This window comes from Anabrus simplex, chromosome 9, assembly GCF_040414725.1.
Source record: "Anabrus simplex isolate iqAnaSimp1 chromosome 9, ASM4041472v1, whole genome shotgun sequence".
In the NCBI taxonomy this organism is placed as follows: Eukaryota; Metazoa; Arthropoda; class Insecta; order Orthoptera; family Tettigoniidae; genus Anabrus; species Anabrus simplex.
Window position 1 is genome coordinate 95,263,745 of NC_090273.1, and position 23,456 is coordinate 95,287,200.

The following is a 23,456-nucleotide window of genomic DNA, read 5'->3' on the forward strand; positions in this document are numbered from 1 at the left end:
GACAGATGAAATGAAATGATAATGGAGAGTGTTGCTGGAATGAACTACGACAGGGAAAACCGGAGTACCCGGAGAAAAACCTGTCCCGCCTCCACTTTGTCCAACACAAATCTCACATGAAGTGACCGGGATTTGAACCACGGAATCCAGCGGTGACAGGCCGACGCGCTGCCGCCTAAGCCACGGAGGCTTATGTGGGCAAGTTCTATTGAGCACAAAAACAATAATGTATGAAAAGCTCTATTCCCGTTTCCAGGAGGCAAGAAGGGGAAGTCGAATTGGAAGCGATGAAGATGTACGGCTGTGGGCTTTGGAAATTGCACGCGAACTACCTATCCAAAAAAGTAATTTCTCGCCCTCTCATGCCTCTCATCAGCCGTTTCAAGAAACAACACAGAATTGGGAGTAGGAAAATTACGAACTATGTATCCGTTCGCATATTCAGGACGAAAAACAAAAGAGAATAAGGCTGCAGAAGAATTTCTGGAGAGAGCTCGAGAACGATTTTTCCATTACATCCATTTCTCTATTTACAACATTGATCAAAGCGGGTTCGAGCTCTAAATGCTATCGAAAAGGACACACACACACACGCGCGCGCGATATCCCAGTCGGTTAGTTCACTCACACATTCACTCAGCAATCAGCATGGACTGTTCTTTGTTCCCTAATTTATTGTACTGCAGGAGCCGATCGGAACCTTCGGTCCTCTGGTTAAAAAAATATATTTAAAGCAGATAACATCGTTGTCGTCCGGCTCCATAGCTAAATGGTTAGCGTGCTGGCCTTTGGTCACAGGGGTCCCGGGTTCGATTCCCGGCAGGGTCGAGAATTTTAACCGGGGCTGAGTGTATGTGCCGTCTTCATCATCATTTCATCTTCATCACGACGCGCAGGTCGCCTACGGGAGTCAAATCAAAAAACCTGCATCTGGCGAGCCGAACTTGTCCTCTGACACTCCCGGCACTAAAAGTCATACACCATTTCATTTCAACATCGTTGTTACTGCCACAAAATCAGGGAAAATGGGGAAAACAACTAAAAATATGGTTTAGATAAGCCTTTTCCCCGTTCTCTGAAGACAACTGTGCCCTGATTTTTGATTCATGGACCACATGCAGTGATACAACTTGTCTTGAAGACCTCTTTCCATGCAAAACATTAGAACTGCTTCGGATTCCTCCAGGTGCCATGGGCATAATTCATCCGTTAGACAAATTCTTCTTCCGGCAGTGGAAAGCTTTTTACCGCCGATTAACAGAAATTCTAACTTCTCATAATTATGTTAAAGCTGAGGTTCACCATAGGGACACAATCCTTAAACTGTAGTCTTTCATACATTTCCAGTTATCAGCTCCCCGATTTCGTAATATTATAAAATATTCATGGTTTGCAACGAATTACACAAGGGAGCGACCTCCCGAATTCGTAGTGCCTGCTAAATATTGTTTGGAGAAGAAAAAAGAAACGTGTGAAGAACAGTGCGACAATTAAGTTCTATTTCGTTGTGCTTGGTGTACAAAAAACTTGTATTATCATCATGCAATTCATACCAGTCATTTCTACTACACTTTTGTGAGTGACTGACAAGTGAGTGAAACAATACAGCTTCAGAGCGGGCCGTGAGACTGCATGCATATACGGGTTCGCTACACCGCAGCTCCGAGCTGGCTCAGGGAGGCCCAACTGCACCACCCGTCGTGCTTGCGTACCAGTATTCGAGGTACGATTTCGGAGCCTTGCAGTTAAATCTGGAGGCAGATTCTCCGCACGCTATCCTCTCATAGTACAACGATTGTGAAATAAATAAATAAATAAATAAATAAATAAATAAATAAATAAATAAATAAATAAATAAATAAATAAATAAATAAATAAATAAATAAATAAATAAATAAATAAATAAATATGTTAACCTTACGTACAGTCCACCTTTTCCCCCAGGTGTTAAACTTAAAACTTATCATAATTTACCCTACAGAGTTCAAAAAAACCCACCTAAAAATTGAATATTTTGAAAGCATGATGTTTACAACTTACGGATGTACGGATAGTAGGAGGGTATACATCCACATCTCTTTATTATAGCCACTGCTCTGCATTCAGTGACGCACGTCTGATAGGAGTAATCATCCGCAGATGCAATACGCTCTACTTCATCATCAAACCAACATTTCCGCATCTGAGGATCTAGTCGTCTGACTTGTGGCTCACTCTCAATCACTCTAGCGTCTAGAGTGAAAACTCCGAGCTCTCCAGGATGAACTATTCCCTTCAGGAGGGACGTCTCGGGGAAATCCTGAGGATCGTGAAGCAGCACCTGCACACAAGGATGACAATTTTTTTTTATTAGTTTCTACATTTTAACTAATTAAAGGTAAAGTTTTACGATGCACACACCAGCCCGTACGTCACTTTCGTAAAATTCGAAGCCCTCGCATTACATTATAGCAGACTTATACAGCCTTTGGCATAGAAATTTCTGGATTGGATCTGTAAGAATTACAATATTTCAACAACAACAACAACAACAACAACAACACGAATAATAATAATAATAATAATAATAATAATAATAATAATAATAATAATAATAATAATAATAATAATAATAATAATAATAATAATAATAATAATGTTGCAATCTCCAGGAGAAACAGCCCTGAGATTATGAATGTCAAGGTAAAGAAAGGCATCAATGTGGCCTCAGATCACTATATGTCTCTTATCAAATTCAAACCAATTCCCGCAAACACAAGGAAGACAACCAAACAGATCACACGCTTCGACAATGATAAACTTCGGCAAAGGGTCGAGGAGTTCCAGGAGAAGGCTAGACCAAATGACTGTGACTTTAACAACGCCAAAAGTCTCCTTGTTGAGGCCGCCAAAGACATTGCAGAAATCAAGAGAAGCAAAAAGCATGCTTGGTGGAATGGTACCTGCGAATCAGTCCTCCAAGAAAGACTCAATGCTTGGAAACAGTACTACTCTACGAAATCAGAAAATGATTGGGAAACCTACAAAAACCAACGTGTCCAAGCAGCTAGGGTGTTCAGAACTGAGAAACGTAAACACGAAAAATCTCTCACTGAAAATATAGAACAAAACTTTAGGAAGAATGAAAGCAGAGAGTACTACAGAGCCTTCAAACGCAAACTCACTGGCTATAAACCACCATCTCTATGCTTTGAGCGAAAGGACGGCACACTGGCGACGTCAGATGAAGAAAATTGCAGCATTCTGGCAGACTACTTCAAGAATTTACTTAATTGCTCTAAACCGCAAAGCCACATTGAGACCAAGGAACCCTTACTCAGGTACCCAGATTCCAGACCACCCGACAGAGATGAAATCAAGCGCCACATTGCCCGTCTCAAAAATAACAAAGCGCCGGGGGAAGACTCAGTAGTAGCAGAACTATGGAAATATGCCCCAGAGGAATCACTTGATATCTTGCAAAAGCAAATAGAAGAAATTTGGAAGAAGGAGACCCTACCCGAAGATTGGAAAATAGCTTTGATCCATCCATTACACAAAAAAGGCAGCATGAAGAACATCAACAACTACAGAGGAATATCTTTGCTACCCGTGACTTACAAAATTCTATCACTTGCCATCCCGGAGCGTTTGGAAGCACAAGTCGAACATCAAATAGGTGAATACCAAGGAGGGTTCAGAAAAGGTCGCTCAACAGCCGAGCAGATCCAAAATCTCAAAACGATCATCAGATATTGTACACTAAGGTCCAAGCAGTATGTGTCTGTCTTTGTGGACTTTAAGAACGCGTACGACTCCATTGACCGGGAAGTCCTGCTAAACATCTTGAATGAATTCTGAGTTGATTTGAAACTGCTGGCATTAATTAGAGCCACCCTGACCGATACAAAATTCAAGGTGAAGTTCCACGGATGTCTCTCGCATTCCTTTGACATCAAAGCAGGAGTCCGACAAGGTGATGGGCTATCCCCGATACTCTTCAACTGTGTTCTTGAAGAGATCATCAGAACCTGGCGGATGAGATTACAGGAAACCAACTATAGTCCATTGAGAATAGGAACCAAATCCAAGGGGATCGCAACAGACTGCTTAGCATTTGCCGATGATATTGGTGTTCTCTCAAACGACATAGAAACCGCTAGAGCTCAAGTTGAAATTTTAAAGGAAATTGCCGAACAAACTGGTTTGCAGATATCGTTTGAGAAAACAGAAGTAATGACTAACATCAAAGAGGCTCCTCCAAAACTCCATACAAAATACGGGGACATCACCCGAGTAGACAAATTCAAATACCTGGGTGAGATCATCATGAAAAATGGACTGGACAAAGAAGCACTTCAGGAGCGAGTACGCAAACTGGAAATAGCCTACCAAACATCCCGCACAATCTACAACAAAAAATGCCTTTCCAAAAACACCAAGATACGTCACTATGAAACAGTTCTGAAGCCAGTAGTTCTATACGCAGCCGAAACCCTGTCTCTAAATGCCACCAAAGGACTCCTTGAAGAACTGGAGGAAAAAGAACGCAAAACTGTGAGAGGAATCTTGGGATCAAAGTACAGAAATGGAATCCATCAAAAGAGATCCAACGAGGAAGTCTACAGTAAAATAGAGAAAATTACCGACACAATCAGAAAAAGACGGGCACGATTTTATGGTCATCTGAAAAGAATGGACGGAAGAAAGTTAACTAAAGAAATCTTTCACTTCTTTGATTCAAACCCCAAAACCACAATTCCCTGGTTTAGAAATACCAAAAAAAGACCTGCAAATGCTACATATCTCAGCTGAAGATGCCCTTAACAGAGATCTCTTCCGCAAGAAAATATTGACGAACGGGCTAAACCGAGACGAGCGACAGAGGAGCGTAAGCAGGCCCACTCACAAAGAATGAGGGAAATTTGGGCTCTAAAGAAGGCCAAGTTCAGTGTCAAATGCAACAAGACTTAACGTGGTCCTCGATGGCCCCAGCGAATTATATACTACTACTACTACTACTACTACTACTACTACTACTACTACTACTACTACTACTACTACTACTAATAATTATCGTATGGCCTCAGCTATCGTGTGCAGACATTTCAATTTGACGCCAGCTGGCTGTCTGCTCGTCAATTTCGACGTTCCGTTTTACTGTAGGCCCACTAGATGGCAGACCGAGTAAACCGAAACTCTCTTCGGCGTCTATGGCTGAGATTTAATGAATTTTGTCGGGTAAACACCAAATGTGTCACCACAGATGTTTTACATGCCATATGTAGGTAACTGCATGTTATTGTGGTGGAAGATGGTCTGATATGTGGTGTATGAGTTGCAAGTATTTCGGGGACAGCACAAACGCCCAACCCCCGAGCTATTGGAATTAACCAATGAAGGTTAAAATCCTCGACCCGGCCGTGAATTCAACTCGGAACCCTCTGAACCGAAAGCCAGTACGCTGACCATTCAGCCAACGAGTCGGACATACTAATAATAATAATAACAATAGTAATAATTACAGCCCGGATGTTTATGCAGTAATAGGTTAGAATGCAAACTTATTGAAGCGAGTAAGAAGTAGAGTGTATCCGCACGACGGTAGTGCTATGAGGTTTGCATAATCATTAGGGGTTCGGCCCATTAGAACCCCTAGAATTTATGTTACTCCCACTACATTTCGTTAGAGCGGGCTAGTCGACATTTCCTACTAACGAAATGATTTAGTAATGTAGTGGGAGTAACATACATTCTAGGGGTTCTAATGGGCCGAATACCTAATGTTTATGCAAACCTCATAGCATTACCGTCGTGCGGGTAGACTCTACTCATTACTCGCTTCAGTAAGTTTGCATTCTAACCTATTACTGTATAAAACCGGGCCCTAGTAGTAATAATATAATATAATTTTTAAGGGACTTGTTCCCTTAACCCATCAAACAAAGAACTATGGATATGCACTTCGTAAGTGACTTTACCCCAGGGAGTAACCCATCTCCCATTTCCAAGGTAATGAAAAGTGGGGATTCGGATTCTAGGGACCCACAACATTGTGCAAAGGATGAGTCGGAGCATCCTGAAACCTGCCTTAAGCAACAATCATACAAAATTAGCACAGAAACATAAATTATTTGGATACTTTTAATGTGACTCACTTTAAAGACAGGAAAACTTAAAACATTGACAGATTTTGTAAGAGTTAAAAACATTTTGAAAACAGCACTTCAAGAAACAAGATATACTGATCAAAATCACTTTGACTCAGAGGGATTCAGGATATTTAAGGGAAAACCAGGAAAAAGAGTTATGAAGAATATACCTCAATTTGGAGCAGGTTTTACTGTAAACAAGAATATACTAGATTCTATGATAGAGTTTAAATCTCATAATGAAAGACCTTCAACTCTAACCTTTAAATCAACGAATAAAAATCTACAGTATTGTAAATTTACATTAACCTAAAAATGAAGAAAAATCCAGAAATAACAAACAGAAACATTTTGGCAAGAAGTTTCAAACACCTTAGAACAAATTCCATCCAAATACACAATAATATTTCTTGGAGGTTATAATGCTCAAATCGGCAAAGAACGTTGTCATCGATCTATAGTAGGTAAATTTCCTGCTCACCGAAGAACAAATGCTAATGGAGAAAGACTCTTCAGTCTATGCAGAGAACATAATATAGTCATAAAATCTACATTCTTTAAAATACTTCCTAGAAAACAGACTACATGTGTCTCCCCAAATCCAATTTGTGGTGAGAAACAACTTGACCATGTTCCCATAGTCTGCACCAGAGATATTTAATATAAAGGTTGCTAAGAGTGCCAGGTTACGTCAGACCACTATCTTTCAACCATTAAATTAAAAATTAAACCAATAAGTTGAAGAAAGAATAAATATCAACCTAAAATGTTTGACGTACAAAAACTAGCCAAAGAAAATCGTTTCAAAATACTCTTGGAAAAGGCACCTAAAACATGGGTACAATTTCAAAATGACATTTTATAGACAGCAGAAGAAACTATTCTTCTTAAAAAATAAAATAAAACATGCTTGGTGGAATGATGAACGTGATCAATTAATTCTAAAAAGACAACGAGCTTAGAACATATGGAATCCAAATAAAAATGATAAAAATAGGAGCAGATTCATAGAAGCCAGGAATATTGCATCGAAAGGCCTCAAAGAGATAAGTATACAACATATGAAAAACCAACTAATAACAATCTAATTGGACTTCAAACGGAACAACTCAAAAGACTTTTGCAAAGCATTTGAAAACAACGTAAGGAAATACACACCACCGAGTTTACATTTCAGAGTTCCAAAAACACAGAAAATTGATTATAATAACACAGCAAATTGTAGGATACTTGCAGAATACTTTGAAGAACTATATAACAGCGATCCACCAGAAGGGAAATTTAATTTTGATAATACAACAACAATACAACCAGACTTAAAACCACCAACAAAAGAGGAAATCAAAGAAACCATAAGGGAACTTAAATTTAATAAAGCACACGGGGAAGATAATATAGTTGCTGAATTTTGGAAATAATCTAGTGACAATATGATACAATGTTTAAAAGAAATCATCGAAGCAATATGGACAACAGGAACATTACCAGCAGGATGGACATCAACATTAATACATCCACTACACAAAAAGGGGAATAAATCAGACCCTAACGACTATAGGGGAATTTCCCTTTTACTAATTACATATAAGATTTTGTCTAAGGCACTCTTAAAAAGAGTTGAAGAAATACTAGATCCCCAATTAGGAGAGTATCAAGCAGGATTTAGAAAGGGAAGGTCATGTTCCAGAACAAATGTTAAATCTAAAGAACATAATAGCTATGAGAAAGATCAGAAACTCTAAATTTGTAATCACTTTTGTAGATTTTAAAAAGACCTATGATTCAATTGATTGAAATTCTCTATTTGATATTTTAAATGAATTTTGACTCGATAAAAACAATTAATATAATTAAAGCAACATTAACAAACACAACATCCAAAGTAAATTTTTTGGGAGAACACTGAAAATCATTTGAAATAAGATCAGGTGTACGACAGGGAGATGGTTTGTCACCTCTACTCTTCAATTGTGCATTAAAGGAGGTAGTTAGAGAATGGAGGAAAGCCATCGATACTAAAGATGTTCAACTAGGAAGAAATCCAAATAAAATCATAATAGACTTTAGCTTTCGCAGATGACATGGCACTAATTACACGCATATTAGATAATGCTTAGGAACAAATACGAGAATTACAGAAACAAGCGGCCAAAATAGGATTGCAAATATCATTTGGAAAAACAAAGTTCATGACAAACATCACTAATGCCTCTCAAATATTACAATTAACAATAACATAATATCTCGGACAGATTGCTTTAAATACCTGGGAGAACGGATAACAAACAACACAAAAGAAAAGGTAGCTATTGATTTAGGAGTAAAGAAAATGGTAGGATGTTTCAGATGAAAAGAAATATTACAATAAGAAATATCTATCCCGGAACTTGAAATTAAGACACTATCAAACAGTGGCCCGGCCAGAAATTTTATATGCAGCAGAAACTCTTAAACTTAAAAGATTTGGGAATCTTGAAAAATTAGAAAAAGGTGAAAGAAGAATTTTGAGAAAAATCTGGGATCTATAAGAAACAACAATGCTGAATTTTGACTGCGATCAAACAGAGAGCTATATTTAAAATTTGAAAAACTGACAACTGTAATGAGGAAAAAGACTCCAGTTTTTTGGACACATTTATAGAATGAATAACAATAGACTAACTAAACAAATCTTCAACTTATTGAACAGTTACAAATCCAAGCCAACGTGGTTCATTTAAAATTGAAAAGGATATGAAAAGCGCTGGAATGAAAATAGATACAATAGAAAACAGAACACGTTCCAGAGAAGTAACACGAAATGCAGGATTTCAGGAGAGAAAGAAATGAACAGTTGGAAGAAAATTGACTCAAGAGGAAAAGGAAGAACTTTCTCAGAAAATAAAGGAAGTTTGGAAACGCAGAAAATTAAATGCGAAGGAAACTAACCAAAGTTGATTTATCGTACCCTAAAAAGGGTTATTCGAATAATAATAATAATAATAATAATAATAATAATAATAATAATAATAATAATAATAATAATAATAATAATAATAATAATAATAATTCTTTCTTTCTTAATCTGTTTACCCCCCAGGGTTGATTTTTTCCTCGGACTCAGCGAGGGATCGTACCTTTACCACCTCAATGGCAGTGTCCTGGAACGTGAAACTTTGGGTCGTGGAGTACAACGGGGGAGGATGACCAGTACCCCGACCAGTCTGTCTCACCTGCTATGCTGAACAGGGGCCTTGTTGGGAGGGGGGAGGGGATGGTAAATGAAATGGAAATGGCGTATGGCTTTTAGTGCCAGGAGTGTTCGAGAACAAGTTCGGCTCGCCAGGTGCAGGTCTTTTGATTTGACTCCTGTAGGCGACCTGCGCTTCGTGATGAGGATGAAATGATGAAGACGACACATACACCCACCCCCAGTGCCAGCGATATTAACCATTTAAGGTTAAAATTCCTGACTCTGCCGGGTATCGAACCCGGGACCCCTGTGGCCAAAGGCCAGCACGCTAGCCATTTAGCCATGGAGCCGGACAGGGGATGGGAAGATTGGAAAGGATAGACAAGGAAGAGGGAAGGAAGCGGCCTTGGCCATAAGTTAGGTACCATGCCGGCATTTGCCTGGAGGAGAAGTGGGGAACCACGGAAAACAACTTGAGGATGGCTGAGGTGGGAATCGAATTCCCCTATATTCATTTGACCTCCTGAGGGTGAGTGGACCCCGTGCCAGCCCTCGTGCCACTTTTCAAATTTCGTGGCATAGCCGGGAATCTAACTCGGGCCTCCGGGGGTGGCAGCTAATCACACAAACCACTACACCACAGAGATGGACATCTTTGAAATTATTTGCAAATACTTGCTTAATAGCTTAACGTTAGATGATTTCTGTTTTCTTCTCTCTCAGTCACGCCAAAACTGAATTTTGGAATAAATATATTTCAGATATTAAATTCAAATGCAGGCCTATCTTCATTTCAACATTTTATGATTTCAACCATTAATGTTAGCCATTAATGTGTAGCAGTGGCGCGGCGTAGGGTTTTTTTGTTTTGTTTTTGGATGTAGCCGGTTCGAATCTGATGGAGTGGAGGAGAGAATGCTGTTCTTTCGACCGTTCTACTAACGTTCTGCAGGGCCCGTTCTCCAAGTACAGTATCCATGGTATAGAATTATAAGATTAGTAATAATTGTGAGACAACCTCTGCGGTTTAGTGGTTAGTGTGATTAGCTGGCAACCCCGGAGGCCTGGGTTCGATTCCCGGTTCTACCGCGAAATTCGAAAAGTGGTATGAGGGCTAGAACAGGATCCACTCCGTCTCGGGAGGTGAACTGAGTAGAGGAGGTTCGATTCCCACCTCAGCCATCCTCGAAGTGGTTGGGATGATACCTAACTTAAGGCCACGGCCGCTTCCTTCACTCTTCCTAGCCTATCGCTTCCAATCTTCCCATTACCCCACTCCCACTCTTCAGGCTTCTGTTCAGCATAGCAGGTGAGGCTACCTGGGCGAGGTACTGATCCTCCTCCCCAGTTTTATCCTGCGACCCAAAGTCTCACGCTCTAGGACACTGCCCTTGAAGAGGAAGAGGTGGGATCCCTCGCTGAGTCCGAGTGAAAAACCAACCCTGGAGTGTAAAAAGATTAAGAAAGAAAGAAAGATGAAAGAAAGAGAAAGAATAACTGTGAATGACATAAAAAACAATTTTATGTTGCATATACATTCATATTTCGGTCATTTTTATTGTTTAGGTCATATTTTCTACTTTCAACGAGTAGAGGAGTTTCGATTCCCACCTCAGCCATCCTGGGAGTGGTTTTCCGTGGTTTCCCACTTCTCCTCCAGGCAAATGCCGGGATGGTACCTAACTTAAGGCCACGGCCGCTTCCTTCCCTCTTCCTTGTCTATCCCAATCTTCCAATCTTCCCGGTAGTGCCAGAGATTTAAGAATGGCAGGAGGGCTGGCACTTGCAGCTTACCACCTTTTGGGGTGTGCCTGAAAAGAGCTGTACCATCTCGGGATGAGTGCATAAGTTTACTTCCCAAAATGTATGTTGATACTTCGTATATTTTTTTTGGAAAACAGTGAGCACTCCGGGTTAGGGTTATAATACTGTATGAATGTGTAAAGTTTTAACATACCTACTTAGCTCTGTCATTTAGCATGATTAAATTTGTCTGCCGTATTGTCGCTAATCACTTTTTGGCACGTTTAATGTTAGCAATACTCTAATGTCCGCCTCTGTGGTTTAGTGGTTAGTGTGATTAGCTGCCGCCCCCGGAGGCCCGGCTTCGATTCATGGCTCTGCCACGAAATTTGAAAAGTGGTACGAGGGATGGGTCGAGGTCCACTCAGCCTCGGGAGGTCAGCTGAGTAGAGGGGAGTTCGATTCCTTCCTCAGCCATCCTCGAAGTAGTTTCCCGTGGTTTCCCACTTCTCCTCCAGGGAAATGCCGGGATGGTACCTAAGTTAAGGCCACGGCCCCCTCCTTCGCCCTTCCTTGTCTATCCCTTCCAATCTTCCCATCCCCCAAACAGGCCCCTGTCCAACATAGCAGATGAGACCGCCTGGGCGATGTACTGGTCATCTTTCCCAGTTGTATCCTCCGACCCAAAGTCCCACACTCCAGGACACTGCCCTTGAGGCGGTAGAGGTGGGATCCCTCGCTGAGTCCGAGGGGAAAACCAACCCTGGAGGGTAAACAGATTAAGAAGAAGAAGAAGAAGAAGAAGAATAATAAGAAGAAGAATACTCTAATACTTGCTAACATTCCCTTAAAACATAAGTCATATTTTACGTTCTTTTAGTTCATATTTAGTTACTTTTTAGGGCATATTTTGTACTTTTTTAGGTCATAAACTCCTGAATTCTAGTAATATTAAATTTGGAAAAATTTACCTGAAAATAATGTATTTGAAGATCCTCCAGAAGTTCTGTTGCGGCTAATTGTACTTCAGTTCAGTTCAATACATCGATCTTTTTGTTTTTCCAGCTTCATTGTATTTTCCTGTTGATTTTTAAATGCCTCGCTTAATGAGAAGTTCTGTTCTTGTTTTGCCAACATGCGCTTGAGGAAAAATGGATGCAACATAATTTTTACTTTTTTCATGAAGCGCACGTAGAACACGAAAACTATCCCTACTCTTGATACTATCTTTGATCCAGGCGATTTCTTAATTTTGGAAAAAGGTAATCACGACCAGCAGACGAGTCTTGATATTTTAAAATAATCTGCTTTACGACGCACCGACACAGATAGGTCTTATGACGACGATAGGTTAGGAAAGGCTAAGGGTGGGAAGGAAGCGACCGTGGCCTTAAGTAAGGTTTAGCCCCAGCATTCGGATGGTGTGAAAATGGGAAACCACGGAAGTGGGGTTCGAACTCACGACCTCTCGAATGCAAGCTGATAGCTACGTGAGTCAAACCGCACAGCCACTTGATCGGTTTGATAATTTTTCACTACTGCACTACTACGGTGATTCTGTATACCATAATACGTTAAAATGTCTTTCGAAGTCTTTTAATGCATGACTTGGTCTGCTATTCGAAATAATATTTATTTTCTCACTAAATGAATGAGAACCTAAGGAACGGTTTTTAAAGGTTGTCTATAACATAGTCACAGTCATAGGAGAATAATTCAGCCCTCCATTTAGAAGCTATGATAAGAACAATAGTAAAACAAAACAAGAAACAATTCATTAAATTCGACATTTGGTAAATTGGATATGGAAGGCAGGTGTTATTGGTAGAGCCATATTATGATCAAAGTAAAATGTATGGTATATCCGAGTACTTACATTTACGCCATAATAGTTGAACAAGGGCGCGAAATATCTATCAGGCTCACAGTCCAACAGTACTGCCAGTCCTGCATTAAGTCCTGCACCGTTCGTTTTGAAGATATCATCCGGAAATTCTGGGCTTCTGTAAAATATTGCGAACAGGGATAATTTGTGATCTTCCTTTTGCTTTATTAACATCGTATATCACTACCTTTTACCAATGTTTTAACGCAGATTTGAGGCAATGCTGGTATGGGATTATGCTAGGACTGGGAAGGTAGCGGCCGGCCGAAATTAAGGAAGAGTACTGAGTTATGCCTGGTGTAAAAATGGAAACTTCGCTAAGCAATCTTCGGGACTACCAACGGCGTAGTTCGAATCCACTATCACCCAACCATCTGCCATTTTCTAGTTTCTACACCGAGCGATTACTACAAGTGGAATTATAGCCAAGGCTGCTACCTTTCAAGTCCTTATCTCCTCTCTTTTCACTGTCAACAAGAATATTAAGAAATTAGTACGACGTTAAACAGGTAACAAATAGAAGGAAATAGACATATATATGGGAGTTTTAATAATAGCTATCTTCCTTGTGAGGGACTTACATTTTTTTCCACCAATAGAGCATTTCAAAAATTAGATGTAAGGCATTCCAGGCTTTCCATCGTTTTGTCTCAGTCCTAACACTGGACCCATGAATTTAGTATAAAACGGCCGTAAGTACAAGAAATTAGTAAAATACTGTGAAAAAGTACATTAATTTAGTATAGAACGGCTGAAAAGTACAAGAAATTAGTAGACTACTGCTGAAAAGTACACCAAGTTAGTAGAAAACGGCTTAGAAGTACAAGAAATCAGTAGACTACTGCTGAAAAGTACATCAATTTAGTAGAACATGGCTGAAAAGTACAAGAAATTAGTAGGCTACTGCTGAAAAGTACACCAATTTAGTAGAAAACGGCTTAAAAGTACAAGAAATTAGTAGGCTACTGCTGAAAAGTACACCAATTTAGTAGAAAACGGCTGAAAAGTACAAGAAATTAGTAGACTACTGCTGAAAAGTACACCAATTTAGAAAACGGCTGAAAAGTACAACAAACTAGTAGACTACTGCTGAAAAGTACACCAATTTAGTAGAAAACGGCTTAAAAGTACAAGAAATTAGTAGACTACTGCTGAAAAGTACACCAATTTAGTAGAAAACGGACGAAAAGTACAAGAAATTAGTAGACTACTGCTGAAAAGTACACCAATTTAGTAGAAAACGGCTGAAAAGTACAAGAAATTAGTAGACTACTGCTGAAAAGTACTCCAGTTAGTAGAAAACGGCTGAAAAGTACAAGAAATTAGTAGACTACTGCTGAAAAGTACACCAATTTAGAAAACGGCTGAAAAGTATAAGAAATTTGTAGACTACTGCTGAAAAGTACACCAATTTAGTAGAAAACGGCTGAAAAGTATAAGAAATTAGTAGACTACTGCTGAAAAGTACACCAATTTAGTAGAAAACGGCTGAAAATTACAAGAAATTATATAGACTACTGCTGAAAAGTACACAAATTTAGTAGAAAACGGCTGAAAAGTACAAGAAATTTGTAGACTACTGCTGAAAAGTACACCAATTTAGTAGAAGGCTTAAAAGTACAAGAAATTAGTAGACTATTGCTGAAAAGTACACCAATTTAGTAGAAAACGGCTGAAAAGTACAAGAAATTAGTAGACTACTGCTGAAAAGGACACCAATTTAGCAGAAAACGGCTGAAAAGTACAAGAAATTATATAGACTACTGCTGAAAAGTACATCAATTTAGTGGGAAATGGCTGAAAAGTACAAGAAATGCATTAAATACTGCGTAAAAGTAGATGAATTTAGTAGAAAACTGCTGAAAGTACAACAAATTAGTAAAATACGCTGAAAAGTAAGAGATATTAGTAAACTACTGCTGAATAGTATAAGAATTTAGAAGAAAACGACTGAAAAGTACATGAATTCAGTAGAGGCTGGAAAGTACATGAATTTAGTAGAAAACGGCTGACAACTACAATAAATGAGTAAAATACTGCTAAAAAGTACAAGAATTTAGTAGAAAACGAGTGACAATACATAAATTTAGTAGAAAACGTATACATGGGAGTTTTAATAATAGCTATCTTCTTATTGACTGAAATAGTGTCTTAGACCTTGGGGTCATCCGAAAATGTGTCTAACGAAATAAGTCTAAGTTCCTAGTGAGGGATTCCATCTTTTTCCACCAAGAGAGAATTTCAGAAATTAGATGTAAGGCTTTCCAGGCGTTTGCTCTATAAACCATTCCCCCTGTGGGTGGGGGCGGTAGAATAACACCCACGATATCCCCTGCCTGTCGTAAGAGGCGACTAAAAGGGGCCTCAGGGGCTCTGAACTTTGGAGCGTGGGTTGGTGACCACGGGTCCCTCAGCTGAGTCCTGGCATTGCTTCCACTTACTTGTGCCAGGCTCCTCACTTTCATCTATCCTATCCGACCTCTCTTGGTCAACACTTGTTCTTTTCCGACCCCGACGCTATTAGGTTTGCGAGGGCTAGGGAGTCTTTCATTTTCACGCCCTTCGTGGCCCTTGTCTTTCTTAGACCGATATCTTCATTTTTCGAAGTGTCGGACCCGATCCATTTTTTCTCTCTGATTAGTGTTATATAGAGGATGGTTGCCTAGTTGTACTTCCTCTTAAAACAATAATCACCACCACCACCACCTCTATAAACCATCGTTTAGGCTCAGGCCCGACACTAGACACATCTGACTAATCTAATAATTAACGAAGTAGCGTCATGTAACAACATGTGTGAAGCGATGTTACCTAGCAACAGTACTTTGAAAGTTGCAGAGACCGTGGAGCTGTATGTCAAGGCCATCCGTCAGTACTTCACATCACCGCTTGCACTGTTGCTAAGTAACATGGCGTCACATAAGTTATTCAAAGACATATTTATGATCATTTGATTCTACCAAAGGGAAATGCATGATTATTTTTTAAGCATACAACCTTTGACAATAATGTTCGGTGAATGAAGTCAGAACGGTCGATCCGGCAATGCTGGCGACACACAACGCTGCACCTGCGTAGCAGCAGATTTTGACCACCTGCTCCCAACATTGTTTAGTTGAGCATCGTGTGTGTGCCATGTAAGACCTGTTTGTCACAGTGCGTGTTTAGTGCATTCGTTCTGAACTGCAAACTGGAACATGAACGACCAAAAGATCAATGTACTGTTTTGTTTAAGCTTGGCAAGACACCGAAAGAAACGCATGAAATGCTGTTACGTGTTTATGAAGAGCAAGCACTGTCCTTGAAATGTGTGTAAAAGTGGTTTCGCCCGTTTTCGAGGAGGCCGGGAAAGTTTTTCTGACAACCCCCGTGGCGGAACACCGGCGACCGCCGTCAGTGACGAAAACATTGAGAATGGAATGGCGTTCTCCGGGTTCCCCTTGTCGGAAAAAGGTCGGAGCCGAAAAGTCATGCATCAAAACGATGCTCATCACCTTTTGCGATAGTCAAGGCATTATCCACAAGGAATATCTACCTGAGGGAACGATGTTGAATGCTGCACGGTACATTGAAATTTTGACCCGTTTCATGCAACGTCTACGTAGGGTACGAGCCCAGTACACACAACAAGATTCATGGTTTTTTGTCCATGACAACGATCGCCCACACACAGCCAATATCGTCAAACAGTTCATGGCAAAAAAGGGGGTGGTGCAACTTGAACATCCCCTATACTCGCCAAATCTCAATCCTCCAGACTTCTTCCTGTTCCCACGACTCAAAGTCCCTTTGAAAGAAAAGAGATTAGACGATATTCCTGACATCTAACGAAACGTGACAAGGCTTTTGAACACCATCCCAAAGGAAACCTTCTTGTAAAGTTTCCAGGACATGTAGCGCCGATCTCAGCAGTGCATTGTTATGGGAGAGGACTATTTCGAAGGACAGTAAGGTCACTGGCGTGCATTGTCCACCTATGTTGATAGTACAGGACTATTCACCAAACTTAATTGTCACTGGTTGTATGTTCAATGATGCGGTGCAGGTGAGGTTAAACATGATTTAGACGTGTTAGAGACATATCTCTCTGACCTCCACATGCCATACCATCTTAAATCCAAAATATATCACACTGTGGTCCACCCGGTCAATCTGTATGGACCGGACTGTTGGCGAGCAACAAAGGGAAGTATGAATGAACCTTTATGCTTTCATATCTATACCAGATGGACCGCCAGCGCCATACTGTCTACTAATAAGTGTGCTGCATACACTAGGGATGAATTTGAGTCTAATAGCTGATTTTCCCTCGTTTTCGAACGCAGAGTAGTAGGCTAGTATTTGGTACAGCATCTCTACAGTTGCTGTCAACATATCGACAATGGCCGGTGTGTTTAGCAATTACGAATACACATACATAATTTTAATCTATGGAGAATCGGGTCGGAATGCAGCCGAAGCTCGTAGACGGTATGCGCAGGAGTTTTCACTTAGCCACCTGCCTTCTATACACGTGTTTCGCCGAATAGAGTTACAATTATGAGTTAATGGATAGTTCAAGGCCCATACAAGCAACTCGTTGCTTGAGTGGAATGTCTGTATGTACATAAATTAATGCATACATTAACTTTATTTTCTGCATATTGTGCGTATTAACAAATGCATCCTATTAAGGTACGTGTGTGGTAGAAAGACTGCTATTTGTTTCACATCTGAAATACAGGACGTTATAGCGCTCCTTTGTAAACCAGCGATTAGGCAACCCATTCATCATTATTGCCTGCGGGACAGTTGTACGTAGAAAGTACGGGGCTGGAGGGCCACCTCGTTTAATATAATGCTGAAATTGTACGTATGCTACGTGCGTATTAATTGATTCCATATCGAGCAAATTGGCCGTGCGGTTAGGGGCGCGCAGCCGTGAGCTTGCATTCGGGAGATAGTGAGTTCGAACCCCACTGTTGGCAGCCCTGAAGATGGTTTTCCCTGGTTTCCCATTTTCACATCAGGCAAAAGCTGGGGCTGTACCTTAAGTAAGCTCACGGCCGTTTTCTTCTCACTCCTAGCCCTTTTACCCCCTGTGGGTGGGGACGTTAGAACAACCCCCACGGTATCCCCTGCCTGTCGTGAGAGGTCACTAAAAGGGGCTCCAGAGGCTATGAAATTTGGAGCGTGTGTTACAATCACGGGGCCCATAGCTGAGTTCTGGCATTGTTTCCACTTACTTGTGTCAGGCTCCTCACTTTCATCTATCCTATCCGACCTTTGTGGTCAACTCTTGTTATTTTCCGACCCCGACGGTATTAGGCTTCGAGGCCTAGGGAGTCTTTCATTTTCACTGCTGTGGTGGCCCTTGTCTTTCTTTGTCCGATACCTTCATTTTTCGAAGTGTCGGATCCCTTCCATTTTTTCTCTCTGATTAGTGTTATATAGATGAAATTCGCCTAAATTGCTTAGGTTTTGCATATGATCTGGCACTACTAGCTAATAACCTCAGTGAAGCTCGGAATCAAATCACAAGTCTCCAAACTATCGCTGGAAAAATAGGATTAACAACTTAATTTGCAAAACTAAAATAATGGCAAAAAATAGATCCCCTTTTAATAAGCAGTGTTCTGATATGTGCGAAAGATATAGAAATTGTAAAATAATTTAAATACCTTGGAGAAACTATAGCATACAATTTAAATCAAAAACTTTCTTGGACAGAGAGAATGAATAAATTATACAGAGCCCAAAATGTAACCAGAAATACATACAACAAGAAATGTTTGTCAATAACTACAAAAGTGAAACATTATAAGACTCTAGTCCAACCTGAAATAACTTATGGAAGTGAAACATTATTTAAACTAAAGCAAAAGAATAACACAGAACAAAATTTAAAAAATAGAAAGAACATGCATTAATAAGAAGTACCAAAAATAAGGAGAATGGCGTATCATCCCAACTGTAGCAGTATATCAGGAAATATAACCTATAACGGATTTCATAAGAAAGAAGAGAATATCATTCTTTGGTAATCTGTTGAGAACACCTCAAGACAGGTTAATACGCAGAATTTTGGAAAAGCTTTGGAAACAAACGCAACAACCTGTCTGGTTAAAATAAATAAAATAAGACATGAAAGAATTAGACATAACACAGGAGGATTTAAAGAATAAATCAAACAAAGTAAATAAATTGAAGAATAGTGAAATTAGATTCCTACCAAGATGTGATAAAAGAGAAACAAATAAAAGGGTATTGTCATAAGAAGTAATAATAATAATTTTATTGGTTTTACGTCCCACTAACCACTTTTACGGTTTTCGGATACGTCGAGGTGCCGGAATTTAGTCCCACAGGAGTCCTTTTACGTGCCAGTAAATCTACCAACACGAGGCTGACGTATTCGAGCACCTTCAAATATCACCGGACTGAGCCAGAATCGAACCTGACGAATTGGGGTCAGAAAGCCAGCGCCTCAACCGTCTGAGCTACTCAGGCCGGCCTTTCAGAAGAAGAACGACAACGAAGATTAGATAGAATGAAGTAATACTGGAAGAACAGAAAAGAAAAAAAGATAAAACATCATAGAAGACCGGGTAGAAATTGACTACAGTGGTCCAATGTGGCCGTAACAGCACAATAATAATAATAATAATAATAATAATAATAATAATAATAATAATAATAATAATAATAATAATATAGTATGGTTGCCTAGTTGTACTTCCTCTTAAAACAATAATCACCATCACCATCCCAGCCCTTTCCTATCCCATCGTCGCCATTCGTCCGTCGGATGGAGACATAAAGCTTTGAGTAGACCCCTTGGTGCTATTCGGCAGGAGTAGGTATGTGCCGGCACCGGGTTTCACACTCCCCCTTCCTACTATCATACATCATTCACATCTTCTTCTTCTTCTTCTTATTTATCAGTTTACCCTCCAGGGTCGATTTTTCCCTCGGACTCGGCGAGGGATTCCACCTCTACCGCCTCAAGGACAGTGTCCTGTAGCTTCACACTCTGGGTCAGGGGATACAACTGGGGAGGTTGACCAGTACCAGTACCTCGCCCAGGTGAGGACCTGCTATGCTGAACAGGGGCCTTGAGGGGGGGGGGGCGTGGGAGATTGGAAGGGATGGACAAGAAAGAGGGAAGGAAGCGGCCGTGGCCTTAAGTTAGGTACCATCCCGGCATTTGCCTGGAGGAGAAGTGGGAAACCGCGGGAAACCACTTCCAGGATGGCTGAGGTGGGAATCCAACCCACCTCTACTCAGTTTACCTCCCGAGGCTGAATGTTAAACGGGGTCAGCAATAAAACATAAAATCTTTTGAATATATAAACTGATTAAGGATTCTCTCACGTGACTACTTTCAAATAGTCCTCAAACATAATTTGATAGATCTCTGAATGTTTAATGGAATATCTCTTTCAAAGGAAATCAAGGGAAATTGTTTAGAATTATGAATACTCTGTCAGAAAGTTGGGAATGCACAAAGGCATAAAGCACAAAGTAATATCTTTGGTTTTTCTTCGCTTTGTATGCATATTCTTTCCGATTTATTGCGCCAACTAGAGACTTTAACATTTCTAACTGGGCCAGAGAACTTTATACTCGTAAGCTAAATTGTCTCAAACACAATTATACTAATGTTTTCAACCCATGCAGGTGGATCGTTTTCGACCCATCGAATTTTGCTGTCTTATAGCAAACTGTTGCTTTGTAAACTCTAACCAAATTGTTTCAGTGAACCACAACATGATTTTCCAGACAATTACTCAACAGTTTAATTGTTTCTATCCTTCATTTGGAGTTCATATATGAAAGCTGGATTGTCGGCTGTCTCCACTAGAGACAAGAATTAATTTTTGTTGTACTACTTGTTAACATTTCTGACTTTGCAGTATTTGATAGCTGAAATTTGAGTAGCATAGATCAAATATTCGTTAGTTGTGAACTTTACTTAGAATCTCCAGTATTTTCAGTAGTGTTGGGGAACCAGGGGTAATTAGAACATAGGGTAATTACAAAATTGAAATGAAAACCTACAAACTGTTTTCCAGTCATTGACCGGGAAAGGGATGTAATGAATGAACCGTATACAGGCTGTTATTACAGTGGGATCGCCACTCCCAAGGTGATTATTTATGAGTGATAAATGCTGTGAAGTGATAATGGGGAGTATTGCTGGAATGAAAGATGATAGGGAAAACCGGAGTAGGATAATTATCATGCTAAAATACGAATACTTACAAATTCCATAACAATTAATATTAACCAGTGAAATGTGACATAGATTCTGAACAACTTTAAGATGTAATTCCTATCAGTTTTGTATTTTACTTTCGTACATATGGTATTTATATGATAATGTTCTAATTACCCCTGTTTCCTCTGTCATGTGGTCGAAAACGACCCACTGGGCAGTTCCCCGAGAACTATCATTTTTGCTCATTGGAGATAATTAACGTTTACATAAGTTTAGGATTTTCTAATTGGTCTTAATTTAATAGCAGAGTAAATCTGCTATTGTTAGCAGTAATTCTAGACTCTTAATTCAATATTTCTATAATATTGCCAGAAGATGAGACAGATTCAAATTGAGATGATGAAGACTGTGCAGATCCCGACAGACGAAATCTTGCCTAGCTTCAAATTCGAGCAGAGTTAATGATGTAGGAACTGTCAAATGATAGCATACATTTTTGTTACAATACTACTCGTTTATAATGACACAATTTATCACGTACCTTATACCGGATGGGCAAAATAAAACTGGCCCTGGAAATATTTACAATAGGACATATGCGGGATTGACTCTTGTTAATAAACATCACAGAAGATGCTGGAAATGGACTCATCTGAAGAAATGAAGATTCAAAAGTCCTGACTCCATTTCACTCAGAAACCACTGGCAGAACTCAACACGCTAAAGGTCGTCTGGACGCTATAACATGTGCATAACAGTAAATTAGTAAGGATACAGATGCAGGTCCTTTTTGATAATGTTTTTGACACGACGACCTTTTAATTCCCACTTGCACAAATAAACGGCGTTGAGATTTCTTCAGATTTCGTTTCGGGCTTTCTTTCACTCAAGAAATGTTTTCTGGTGTTCAAACCCTTTTCGGATAATTACAGTTTGTCTTCGCTACAGAGCCCATTTAACACCATTTTGCTACTAAGTTTTGCATTGAAAACTTTTCTGGAGGTTTTACCAACACACCTCCAGTCTTAAACTCTTGCGCAAACAGTTCCTCACAGGTTTTCCACGAATCGTGCTTTGCATAACATTCGACAATGAACACGCGCTGTTTTATCGTGAGCACCATTTTGTATTGCATGTAACTGGTCACTGAACGCTTCTAGTCCACTCACTCACCCACACGTAACGACATAGCGACGTACTCGGGAAATGTGCACCAGCAGACATGTGACAGCAACCGATCGGTCCATCGAAATCATGGTTTTCAGCATTTCCTGTGACGGCCAGTTCTCCTGTTAATTAACAAGAGTAAATTCTGAGTCAGTCTTCTGAATTTTCTGGGCTGTATAAGATTTATATGTAATCTGAAATTTTCAGATCATGTTACCCAATCTTACGTCGACCTCGGATGGCTATGCCTTGAAGACAGACGCAAGCTGCATACCCTGACTTCATCGCACCGAATCCTTACCTTACAATCCCCATCTTACCTGTATGAACGATTTCATAGCTTTTCTGAACACCATGATAAAAACACCAGAGCGCTGAGCTCGACATTGCTCGCTATTCCTAGGCATAAATCCCCAACCTACAACAATTCCTTCACTGTTGTGGCCAGCCGTGAATGGGACTTCCTTCCGCAGAAAGTAAGAGGAATATCAAACCACGGAAGATTTAAAAGTATGTGCTCAAATTATCTCTTTGAAACGAGCTCGTAGTGGGACCGATTTCTTCTTCTTCTTCTTCTTCTTCTTTGTCTTCTTCTTCATCTCATACTGGCCTTTATTCTTCTTCTTATTATATCATTCATCAGTAGTGTTAGAGAGTACTGTTCCCTGCGTAGTTAACCTTATCCCCATCCCCATTTTGTAATGTTTTTCGCCGACAATAAAAACACGATAACTGTAATATTAAATTAATTTAAATATTAGTAGATTTGTCTATCTTATTATTATTATTATTATTATTATTATTATTATTATTATTATTATTATTATTATTATTATTATTACGATTCGTTGCATGTTAATTTTTTGCAGATGTTATATTTTTATATTTAGGAAATGAAATCTCAATTTATATTGTATTTTACAATAGATATGTTATGTACAGTAGAATAGCACAGTAGCATAGTAATTTGTTTGTCTATTTAAAAAACAGTATTCAAATATTCTTATTTTATGTTATTTATGTATTTCACTGGTTAAGTGTAAGACAGGGACACGTGTCCCTAACTTTGTCAGTTAAAATCAACCATACCTATCTATCTATGTTCCCCATCCTGTATTTCTTTATAACCAAGATACAGATATTTAATACTTACTCATC